Genomic DNA, 13,602 nt, shown 5'->3' with positions numbered 1-13,602 from the left:
CGTAGACATTGAACCAGCCCTCAGATACAGGTAAAAATTGCTGACCTAGCTAGGAAACGAACCCGGGATCCCCGGGTAAGAGGCAGGCACGATACCCCTATGTTCCAGGGACACTGTCTGTCATATCAATTCTAACTTGATTAAAATAAGGTGCGCGCGCGCGCGCACACACACACACACACTCTCTCTCTCTCTCTCTCTCTCTCTCTCTCTCCAGGCGCGCGGACCTGCCCTAGTGTATATAAATAAACAAGGCTCGACCTGGAGGGAGCAACAGTCAGAGTTCCTATTCCTTGGTTCCACTCCAGATAAAGTCCAGTAATTCACACAGTCAAGCACAGTGAACAACTAAACACTGACATTAAGAGATATGAATTTCATTTTGAATGGTCCATATTGAACTGTGATTACAATAAAATTAAAAATTAGGAGTAAAATATTTCCACCTTTTCAATACAAAATCAAGTGATGTGGGTTACATTATGGAAGAAACATTTATTGGAACTAGTTTCGACTTACTTCTAAGCCAAATCGCAACTTGTACCATGTAGCTGATAGTGCATAGAATCTCCCCATTTCTCTCCAAAATTTCTCCTCCCTTCCTTTATCTTGCTTCCTGTCACATACCAACCCCTTGGCACTACAGCCCTTGAAGGGCCTTGGCCTACCAAGCGACCGCTGATCAGCTCAAAGGCCTGCAGATTACAAGATGTCGTGTGGTCAACACGACGAATCCTCTCGGCCGTTATTCTTGGCTTTCTAGACCGGGGTCGCCATCTCACCATCAGATGGCTCCTCAATTCTAATCACGTAGGCTGAGTGGACCTCGAACCAGCCCTCAGGTCCAGGTAAAAATCCCTCCGGGTAAGAGGCAGCCACGCTACCCCTATCACCACGGGGCCGGCATTTACAACTTTATGCATTTAATTTTTTCCTGTACTGAACTGCGAATCTTCTCCACCTTTAAATTTTTTGACTTTCAAGCGCTACTTTCAGTTTTTTAAGGATTTTAATCTCTTTGAATGACTTCTATTTACCATCTTTTTACATTGTTCACTGCATGTGCATGGATTGTTTTCTCAGCACTACTACTACCATTGATGATTTGCAGCTTTTAGAACTCCGTATCATGTGATACATGATTCTGAAGAATCTTCGTTATCCTTCAATGAAAACTATATGTATTTTTAAACATAATCTGAAACTTTGATCACCAATGAGACCTTACCTGCAATAAGTCCAACAGATCACAATACAACTATCAGAACTTCATAAGGAGTGATATACAGGGTGAAGCGTAATTTGCGCACTCGGGCGTCGCAGTGCGACTCCTCACATGCCAGCAATAAAAAAGTGTCTCTTACAAATTTTCGTCTTGCGAGTATATCTGGTAGAAAACGGACGTTGAAGAGTAGCAATCTGGCAACACTGTAACCATATGTAGGGTAACTACCGCTGTCAGCACGTTCTCGTCGTGCTGTAAAGTTGGTGCAGTGGGTAGAGTTTTTGGTTGGCATGCAGGAGGTCGATGGTTTGATCCTGGGTTGAGGCGCATTTTTATTTGCTAATTTCCATCTGACATTACCTCCTGTAATACAGTAAGGCACCGTTTCTGAGGTCACATGTATCCTACATTTACAACATTTTGTAACGCTGAAACAACTAATACCTGGTTAGACTAATAAGAAATAGACAGCTGAAACAAACAGGTTTTGCATCTAGTAGATGAAGTGGTGCGAATAAATTCACGCCCACGACGTGGAAAGGGCTCAACCCAGGATCGACCACTCGACCTCCTGCATGCTAACCCAAAACTCTATCCACTGCACCAACTGTACAATACGACTAACTTCCGCTGACAGAGGTAGTTACCCTACATGTGGTTACAGTGTTGCCAGATTGCTACTCTTCAACATCGTTTTTCTGCCGGATGTACTCGCAAGACGAAATTTTGTGAGAGACATTTTTTTATTGCTGGTATGTGAGGAGTCGTGCTGCGACGCCCGAGTGTGCGAATTACGCTTCACCCTGTATACAAACCTCAAGAATCTTCAATGCCCAAATTATTTTTCTTGAATTCTTCCTTCAACAGCCAATGCATTTTATGAATTACCCAAAACTTTTACAACAATTTTGACTTTTTCACATGTATAGTGTCAAACCACTGTGTTTTCACAACTTTTTTTACAATTTCTATGAACTATCAGGTACATTGTGCAACTCACGATTTGGCTGATGATGACCTTAAACATAGATGGAAACTAGTTTCAGTAAATGTTTCTACGGTAATGTAACCCACATTACTTGATTTTGTATTGAAAAGGTGGAAATATTTTACTCTTATTTTTTAATTTAATTGAAAACACTGACTACCAAACAGTAACAACTCAACAGTGCTAACCAGCACGACAATACTCCTCACAGCAATGACTATTAACACTTCCACCGGGCGAGTTGGCCGTGCGCGTAGAGGCGCGCGGCTGTGAGCTTGCATCCGGGAGATAGTAGGTTCGAATCCCACTATCGGCAGCCCTGAAAATGGTTTTCCGTGGTTTCCCATTTTCACACCAGGCAAATGCTGGGGCTGTACCTTAATTAAGGCCACGGCCGCTTCCTTCCAACTCCTAGGCCATTCCTATCCCATCGTCGCCATAAGACCTATCTGTGTCGGTGCGACGTAAAGCCCCTAGCAAAAAAAAAAAAAAAATTAACACTTCCAATTCTACTCACGATAGCTGCTGATTCATCAGTCCATGGTAGTACACATACAGTGCTCTGCTCAGGTACTCTGACTCTGGCAGGCTACAGACAAAACAAACAGCACCTCTGCCGCCAAGCTCCAGTTGTTCACTCCACATCAGTATATGTACAGTTCTCCAAGGCAGTACACACACCATACTCTACTCACATACTCTGACACCCACGAGACACTGATGGTAGCTAACACTACTGAATCCTCAGTCCAACTAGTGAACTCCAACACTGACTCACTTTACAATGGCGAAAAATGAAAGTATCCTCCTAATCAATACATCATATATTCCGTCATTAGACGGAGTAAACAAGATCAGACATGTTTCGGCTCGTTTGAGCCATCTTCAGTGAAAAAGAAAAAAAAAAATAATTAGGGGGGTTGGAATAATTTACATAATATGAGTTGAAAAAATGCTAAAAAACATAATGAAAGCGCAAATGAAAAAACAAACAAAAGAGAGCCTATACGGAAACAAACTTAGCACAAACATACAATATTTACATCAATATGCAGAGCAAAAAACAACTTATTGTGACAAAATTCAGTGAAACAGGTGTTAATTTGAAATAATAATAGATACTAAAAACTGCGTTAACCTAAGAAACAAGGGAATGAGAAAACAAATGATGTAGATGGAAATGAATAATAGTAGCACATGGTGAGGTTGTGGACCTCATAGTTTACAAACTATTGGTTTATAAAATTACAAAACAGTTTGAAATCGCTGTCAAAATCATCTTAGTGGAAACCCATCACATCAAATTGGTCAGGAGGAGAGCGGAAGCAAACATTTTGAGAGAAACCAAGCCTGAAATAACCTGCAGGCGAAAATCCTGTGATAAGGAGAAAAAAACACCATGAAATTTAAGGCTTTAGAAATAGCAGCATTCTCAATATCTTCTCAATTTAGCGGTCCCTTTCTTCATTATTGTTTCATAATGTTGGCTGGTGTTTTGCCTTATTATAGAGGGGTCAGAAGAGCCGCATATAAAAATATGAGAAGCTGTGTTAGGTAGAAGACAGATGCATAGTAAATTGTAGTAATCTAGTGGAAACCGTCAATGAAGTTCTAATCTGTAATGGAAAAAATGAGGTTGTATGAGAAACATGGGTTAAGTAAAAAGTGTGGAATGGTTGTGAAGAAAGCTTAAACTTACGGTGTGCAGTAGGTGGTGTCCTCTCTAGTGGCCTGGCTTTCTCAAAGTAACGGTCTCGTTCGCGTGATCGAGTCTATTGTTGGTTCGGCTGTGTTTGCTAGGATGGAAGGAACGGAGGGGGAAGGGGAGGTGCAGGGCTGGTTTGAGGAAGGGAGGGGTGTTGAGTTGTCGCGTCTAGCCTCTAAGGTACTGGAATATCCGGGGCTCGGTATGAGACGGAACATTCTCGCTGCACCTTCCAGATAACGCACAAGGAACCCAGATGGAGAGAACAATACAGGCCACCTGGGAGCTCCCCAGTCTAATTCACTAGTCACCTTCCAGGAAGTACAAACAGGGTTGGCATGTAACAATATACTCTCATGTTCATAAAAACCAGGGCATCTTGAAAAACAAGAGATAGGAAGTTCATATTCACAGGACATGTGCATTAGTAGGTTCTGAAGAAATGATTAGCAGTTGAACCATGTTGGGTCTCAGGTTCAAGTCCCACATCGATATCTCGGCGCACTTTCACAACTTGTCGTTTTTATACGACGCACGGGACCTTTCTTATGGATCTCTATTTTTTAACATAATATAATGCTTCTCTGGACTCCTAAGCCTCCACGTGCAACAATTACCTAGTTCCAAAAAACTGAAAAGTCTTTCCAACATCCATGTGTTTTGACGTCTATGAATACCTTAAAAAATGAAGTAACTTCTTTGAATATACAACAGCAAACTCAAGAAGCCAGCATTCAACTGATAATTCTTCTTTATAACATCTTTTAGTGCATACTGGACTTTTATTGCTATACGGTGCACTGAACTTCATTCATAATTAAACAACATAACTTCCGCTCAGTGCTTTGTCAATTGGAAGAGTTATTACTTTTAATACATTGCCACTCAACATCCCACATGGTATGTACTTTTAAAAAGACTGTACTTGTGCTTACATTGTTTATTTTTTCTTCGATATTTACGCTTTAATTTACTTCAGGCTGATGATGACCTATTACTAGGTCGAAACTAGTCCCTATGTAATTTATACTATTTACATTTTGTATTGAAAAGGTGGACCCAAAATAATATATTATTTCACTCTATTGCACTACAACTGACTGGTAAAATGTGCCTGCGGCTCTCGTTGTCACTGTAAACCAAAGGCAGTGGATAAGTGTGACTTGAGCAGATGTGCAGGATGCCTCGCAGACGTGTGCGAGAACCATACTGTCAAATGAGTGAGTTTGAAAGAGGATGCATTATTGGCATGATAGAACGTGATGCATCCATTGCTGCTCGCGTGGGACGAAGTGTGTCGGCAGTGCAACGGGTGTGTACAGAATGGTTCGCTGAAGGCCGTAAAACACGATGAGATGGGTCTGGTTGCACCACCCAGAAACACCCCCCCACCCCAGAAGATAGACACTTCATCCGAATGGCATTGCAGGGCAGATCTGCATCCTCCTTGGTTGTAGTAGAACAGTACACCACATTGTGCACTATCAGGAGTGACAGTGTCCGGCTCCATGGCTAAATGGTCAGCGTGCTGGCCTTTGGTCACAGGGGTTCCGGGTTCAATTCCCGGCAGGGTCGGGAATTTTAACCTTACTTGGTTAATTTCACTGGCACGGGGGCTGGGTATATGTGTCGTCTTCATCATCATTTCATCCTCATCACGACGCGCAGGTCACCTACGGGAGTCAATTCAAAAGACCTGCACCTGGCGAGCCGAACTTGTCCTCGGACACTCCCGGCACTAAAAGCCATACGCCATTTAATTTCAGGAGTGACAGTCCGTTGCCGTTTATTACAGCCCGGGTTACCGGCACATTGTCCACTTCTCTACCTACGTTTGAGTAATGTGCATAAACATGCTAGACTGCAATGGTGTATAGAACGACATTACTGGGGTCAGGAATGGCAACAGATAATGTTTTCAGACGAATCCAGGTTGTGTTTGTTTGAAAATTATGGCCACATTTTGTTTCGCCGCAGACAGGGGGAGAGGCATCACACTGACTGCATTCACACAAGACATACAGCGCCAACTCAAGGCCTTATGGTGTGGGGTGCTATTGGGTACAACAACAAATCACAATCTTAGACACGCACCGACTGTTTGACCTACGTGCGGCACGTGAATGCCATCCTGCAACCCGTAGCCATACCCCTTCTGCACGACACTCCAGACACCATATTTCAGCAGGACAATGCGCGACCACATGTTGCTGCACGAACACGTGCCTTCTTCTTGTCACAGGATGTCAGACTGTTGCCCTGGCCCACCCGAACACTGGACTTGTCGCCAATCAAAAATGTGTGGGATATGGTGAAACGACGGGTGCAGCGCTGTGACTCAATGCCAACAACTAAAGATGAACTTTGGAACCAGATGAATGCAGCATGGATGGCTATACCCCAGGACGCCATTCACACCTTATACGCATCTATGCCATCACGCATGGAACAAGTTATCAGTGCCCACAGAGGACCCAGTGCCTAGTAGACAAGAGGACATATGCTGAACCTTGGTGACTGAAATGCTAATCATTTCTGCTGAACATACTAATGAATATGAACTTCCTATCTCTAGTCTTTTAAGGTGATCTGTTTTTTATGAATATGAGTGTATATATATTTATTTATTTCAACTTTTTCCAGCTGGAAATTACTCCTGAAAACATGATAAATTATAAAATTGTGAGGATTTGATTACATAATGGTTGATTAGTACATTTGGCATATGTTTTTTCACATACATACAACAGCAAAGTCATCAATCAATCAATCAATCAATCAATCAATCAATCAATCAATCAATCAATCAATCAATCAATCAATCAATCACCACTGATCTGCATTTAGGGCAGTCGCCTAGTTGTCAGATTCCCTATCAGTTCTTTTCTTAAATGATTTTGAAGAACTTGGAAATTTTTTTTAATATTCCCCTTGATAAATGATTCTACTTCCTTACTCCTCTTCCTGTAAATGGATATTGCCTCGATTATTTCTCTTGTATTCCAACTTTATCTTCATGTTATGATCTGTCCTACCTCTAAAGCCACCATTTGGAGCTTATTCGTCCATTACTGTCATTCCACGCCATCTCTAGATCTATGCACTCTTACCTCCTAAAGTCCAGCTCCATTGCTAAATGGTTAGCATGCTGGCCTTTGGTCACAGAGGTCCTGGGTTCGATTCCTGGCAGGGTCGGGAATTTTAACCGTAATATTGATTAATTCCCCTATCACGGGGACTGGGTGTATGTGCCGTCTTCATCATCATTTCAACCTCATCACAATGCGGGTCACCTTCAGGCGTCTGCACCAGGCCTCTCCGGAGACCACACACCATTATTATTATACCTCCTAAAGGGGGAAGACCCCACCCCAGCGTGTTCTTGTGGTGCCGACTTCAACGTGGCCCACATTCTCACAGAGTGCACCGATCTCAACAGATAGGGAATCTGCCACCTGGGCGACTGCCCTAAATGCAGATCATGATTGGTCGGTCGGTCTCTCTGGCCTAAGATGGACCCTCGGCCTGCAAGAGATGCTCGAACTCACACTGGCCGATAATGCTGATCTCATTATTTACTTTATTTGTGAGAGTGGATTAATCAAGGGTACGTCAATTTCAAGTGTTCTGTTACTCAGGGAACTTACATACCCTTTTGATCTCTTTGTGACCTTTTCGGCTTAGTACCATATTTTGAAATTCCTTCGTTGAATAAATGATTTTTTTTCCCCCAATTAATTTGTTCAGAGAGAATGACTACCTAGTTGTACTTCCTCTTAAAACAAAAATCACTACCACTACCATCTCCACTGACAGACTGGAACATAACACTTAGTTGAGCAGCTTGTTTCCTTATTCCCAAGTCTTCCCAGCCCAAACTTTACTTACAATTACTTAAGAAAACAGAGCAATTTGAACTGTTGCTTTAAAAGTACTTAAATTTAAGTTGGAAATATAATTAACGTTTGAAATAGAAATATCAGACCCCATATCCTACATTTTCACAAAAACCATAAAAATGGACTGAGAGGGATTTTGATATCACACTCTTGCATTAAGAATATTTTGCATCAAGTAGAAAATGTACAAAACTGTGAAGTGCTCAATTTTCTTGTACTTGTACTCTAAAGTGAAGAAATAAAAGGCATGTTATTTATTCTTGTACTTGGTCTTGTGTTTATTTCATATCCACCTGGTCTCAAACTCCTACACTCATCCTCATTAGACCATTGAAAGTGCTGATCTCAGTTGTGCAATCAGTCTTTTGTTTAATTTTTAATGTATTTACTTCTGTGAAAAGTTTTTGTATCCCTACCACTCTCGGCATCCTCGAAATTTTCATGGCTTCTGAACTCCTTGAATGCCGGATGAAATCAGATGGTTCTATGCTAAAAGTGCCAAGTTAATTTCCCTAAAAATCTAGTGTGTTGGATAAATGTTCATAAATTTGTGGTTGTTGAAGTTCATCACTTGATTCTTTCTTGGCAAAGTATTCCGAACTCTAAGTATAATTAGTAACAAATAAGTTTAAAACTGGTATTTTTTTAAACTTTTGTTTTCAAATTTATCTCTCTGTAGGCCAAGGCCCATTAGGGTTGTTGCACCACGGGGTTGGTTTGTTCGTTTGTTTGACAGTCCAAACGTAGCACTGAAGGAAGGTTTCGGAACTACACATTACCAAACCTGTAAATAAAGTTTACAGATCTCCTCATCTGGTTATGAGGGTATTTATGAGTAGTAGTAAGGATCTTTCTTTCTTTCTTTCTTTCTTTATTCGAATCAGAAGTACAATAGAATAATACTACATTTAAAAGAAACAAACTATATATACAAGTAAAAGGTCTACAACAATAAATGTCATACAGATTCGGCCCAAAATTTGGCCACTTCAAGGGCATTTGGATTAGCCAGCACCAAGTCTTCCATTGTGCAGTTTGATGGACACAAGGGACAACATAGTAGGAGATCAGTTGTCTGAAGTTCACCTCAGTCACAAAAGGCCGTATCGATGGGGAAGTTCCATTTCTGTAGAGTCGCTCTGGTTCTACCCACTCCAGATCTAAGTCTGTTTAAGGACCTCCATGTCAACCAGTCCTCGGTGTGACCGGGAGGCAACGCTTCCTGTAGTTCCATCCATTTCAAAAGGCCAGGGATCTTTTGTAGTAGTAAGGATTAAGGGTTATAAATTTTATTCTGATTGATCCGTACTGAACTGAGATTACATGTGATTAAAATTTTCCACCTATTCAATACAGTAAGCTTTTTGCAAAGCAGTTGTTACAAAGTTTGGTACTAGTTTCGACCCTACCCGGGGTCATCATCATCATCATCATCATCATCATTTTCCTTTATCCAGCTGTAGCCGGGTAGGGGCAAATATCGTTCCTCTCCACTTTCTTCTGTCTTTCCACCACTCCTCCTCCAACACTGTGTCTCAGTCCAGGTTTCTTTCTATAATGCTGAGTTGGATGGTATCCTTCCATCTCAATCGTGGTCGTCCATGGCCTCTCCTTCCTTGGATTTGCATTTCCATTACCTTTCTTGGCATTCTTTCGTCACTCATTCGCTTTATGTGCCCAAACCATCTTAGTCAGCTCTTCTCTATTCTATCATTCATTTTTTCCACTCCAATTTCTTCCCGGATTTTCTCATTCCTTATTTTGTCTCTTCTACTCTTCTGTATCATACTCCTCAAGAACTTCATTTCGGCTGCCTGTATTCAACTCTCATCCTTCTTTGTCATTGTCCAAGTTTCTGCTCCGTAAGCTGTTATGGGTACGTAATACATCTTGTACATAGTATCCTTTGCTTCTGTTGGCACATCTTTGTCGCATAACATGTTTCTTACACTATGATAGAAACAACTTCCAGCTTGAATCCTTTTACTAATCTCAGCATCCAGTCGAGCATTCTCCATTAATTCACTCCCCAGATATTTAAACGTTTCCACTACTTCCAGGGGCTTGTCTGCAAGTCTAATCTGACCTTTCCTGTCTTTCTCCCCTCTAGTCATAACAAGAGTGTTACTTTTTTCTACACTTATTTTCAATCCACATTCTTCAATCTTCCCATTCACCACATTCAACTGTTCTTGAACCTTCCTGTCATCTTCTCCCCAAATCACAATATCATCTGCAAATAACATCATGTTCATTTCTCTTCCTCCATATGCTGCTTTTGCTGTTCTCATGATGTCATCCATTACTATTGTAAACAGGATTGGTGATAGAACACTTCCCTGTCTCAGCCCACTAGTTATTTTGAACCAACTTGTCCTGCCAATTTGTGTTTGCATGCAACTACAACATTCCTTATACAATGCCATGATCATTTTTATTAATCCCTGTCCAATTCCTTTTTGCACCAGACTGTCCCAAACTTTCGTCCTGGGGACACTGTCATATGCCTTTTCAATATCAATGAATGTCATCACCATATCATTCCCGTACTCCCAATGCTTTTCCATTAGTTGTCTCATAATGAAAATGGGCTCTATTGTTGACCTTCCAGTTCTGAAACCAAACTGATTTTCCTATATCTGATTCTCAATCCTCAACCTTCTTCTACTTTCCAGTATCCTTTCCATTATCTTAGCAACATGGGATATCAGGGTCATCATTAACCATAAATATTCAATTACACAATTTAGTCAAAATATCCTAAAACAATACATTATGTGAAAAGTTTTGTATCCCTACCACTCCCTGCATCCTTGAAATTTTAAAATGTATTGTTTAGGCTATTTTGACCAAGTAGGGTCGAAATTAGTACCGAACTTTATAATGTAATATAACAACTGCATTGCAAAAAGCCTTGGTGTATTGAATAGGTGGAAAATTTTACGTGAATAAATCACAAGTAGTAAGGATGTAAAGGAGAGGGCAAGTCACTGATAAGACCACAATTAGTGCATAACCGTGACCCTCACCAGGCCTACTTGATTCGAGAACTGGAAAATACCTAAAGGAAAGTAGCACGATTTGTTCTGGATGATTTGCAACGCAAGTAGTTATTATACAAATGTTGCAAACTTTGGTCTGGGGAGGCTTGCGACTAAGGAGACCAGCTGCTCGACTAAGAGGTATTTTGGAAACTCTAAATTCCCATGGAGGGAATTAGATATTTTTCCACCAATAGAGCATGTATTGGCTTTTCAGGTGTTTACTCTATTAACCAGCATTTTGCCTTAGGTCTGACACTAGACTCGTCAGAGTGGGATGTGTCAGACCCTACCCACTGATGCTGGGGTGTATGCAGGTGAACTTATCAGAAGCCTATTTATGAGGCACAGTCTGATAACTGCATACGGGAGATAAAACTCCACAATGGAATTAATGCCCTGACACATCCCACTCTGATGAGTCTAGTGTCAGACCTAAGGCGAAATGCTGGTTAATAGAGCAAACGCCTGAAAAGCCATACATCTAATTTTTTATGATTTTCAATATGCTCTATTGGTGGAAAAATATCTAATTCCCTCCATGGGAATTTAGAATTTCCATTTGGAATTGCTAGGCGGGCATTAATTCCATTGTGGCGTTTTATCTCCCGTATGCAGTTATCAGACTGTGCCTCACAAATAGGCTTCTGATAAGTTCACCTGCATACACCCCAGCATCAGTGGGTAGGGTCTGACACATCCCACTCTGACAAGTCTAATGTCAGACCTAAGGCGAAATGCTGGTTAATAGAGCAAATGCCTGAAAAGCCATACATCTAATTTTTTATGATTTTAAGAGGTATTTTCCCAGCTGTCTGTAGAGAGATGGTGTAGAATGACATGACAAATAATGATCAATGGAGTTTTTAAATGTAGGAAAGATCATATATGAAGATAAAGTTGGAATTCGAGAGGACAAAATGGGAGAAATACTCATTTGTATGAAAAAGGATTGTAACAATTTACCAATGCGTGCATGTCTGAGAACACTGACACACACAACAGTAGGTTCTACAACACAGGCTTACTGAAATATTCAATATAAGATTTTCTGATTTAAATTTACTTGTTCTTGTATTTCAAAACTATTTAAAATTGTTTGCAAATATGTATACACTAGCAACGCTACAATTTTAAACTGAAAGTTATTATTCAAAGTTTTACATTTTGAAGTCCACTGTCTGCTGAGCCTGTAAAATACACCCTCAGTTCATACATCAAACGGTTTTGGGGAAATGATTATATATTTTCTGACCTAACACTCATCCGAACCCATATGGAAGAATTTGAATGTCTTAAACCAGGGTCAGCCAACTGCGTGTACGTGTGATGTCAGGTAACACATCACACACTCTGCTCGGGCAGCGAAACGAAGTACTTAGTACTGTAACTGAGAAGTGATGGCTAGAGGGGCGAGGGGAAACACACCGTCATTCGTAGGGGAGGCCCAAGGTCTGCAGGTACAATGCGGTATGTGTAGTACATATTTCTCTCTACATATTTTATTGTAACGTAACTTTGTTATGAAGTAGCATAAGAGTTATAAAGCAACTTTATTTCTACACATACAAACTAAACATTTAGCTGTAGCATTCCTATCATTTTCAACAAATAAATATAGATCTTCCCATAAAGATAAAATGATCGGAGGGGTAGGTAGCTTGTCGCACCGTGATGTGCCCGGTTCATCCATACGTACTGTACGTGTGGCACTGCCCGTGTTTACTACAAAGCGAGGTTGTCTCTTCGTATCACTCTTCGACAACGTCTCCCCACCTTCTGCGCTCATACGTCACATGTGCTCTCCGACGTCACACGGGCCCTCTTACACCACACGCCAGCCAGTTGACTGACCCTGGTCTTAAACCCTATCTTATTTAACATCTAGGATGTAAAAGCAACCAACCTTTGAAATTTTCATTTTGTACATTGAACAGTAATGGAGGAATGAATACTTTTTTTAAGGAGTGAATGTTTTAAAATATTTATTAACATCTAGGATATAACAGACCACCTTCCATTTTAAAAAAAATTAAGTTTATGCCTGAAACCATTTTGGAAGAATGGATATTGTGTTTTTGAGAGTCAATCACCATCTAAACCCCGTAGGGGAAAAATATTTTACACCTAGGGCATAAAAGGAAACCCTTCCCGTAAAATTACAACTTTGTACATCAAACGGTTTTGGAGGAATGAATAATTTTGTTTACAGAGTTAACCTCATTTAACACTTTAGGGGTGGAATGTTAAAAAATATTTCATATTTCACACCTAGAATTTAAAATATATACCACTATTTGGAATTTTGTCTTTGTATGTAAAACTGTTTTGGAGGAAGGAGGGAATATATTTCTTTTTGGATATTATATACCATTTAACACCCTGAGGGGTTAAATTTGTTTCAAACATTCTGTTATTTAACACCTAGGATATCATTTGAAATGTTACTTCGTAATTCAAATTATTTCATATAATGCATATTTGTGTCATCATTCCTTACCCCCCCCCCCCCCCCCCCAATCAAAATCTTTTAGGGGTGTAAGTCCACTTCTTATTTGTATCCTCATTAAAAGAATTTTACATCCCCTTAAGTTAATTCCCCATCAACCCCACAAAATAGGTGTTTATTTATTTTTAAAGCAGATTCCAAATACCAGTTTTCACATTGTAACATCCTTATTTCTGAGATATAAGTATCCTCATACAAAAATTCAACTCATTTTTCAATTAATTTATGCCCCTTC

This window comes from Anabrus simplex, chromosome 13, assembly GCF_040414725.1.
Source record: "Anabrus simplex isolate iqAnaSimp1 chromosome 13, ASM4041472v1, whole genome shotgun sequence".
NCBI lineage: Eukaryota > Metazoa > Arthropoda > Insecta > Orthoptera > Tettigoniidae > Anabrus > Anabrus simplex.
The sequence above is the reverse complement of the archived record's forward strand: the minus strand, read 5'-3'. Positions refer to the sequence as shown.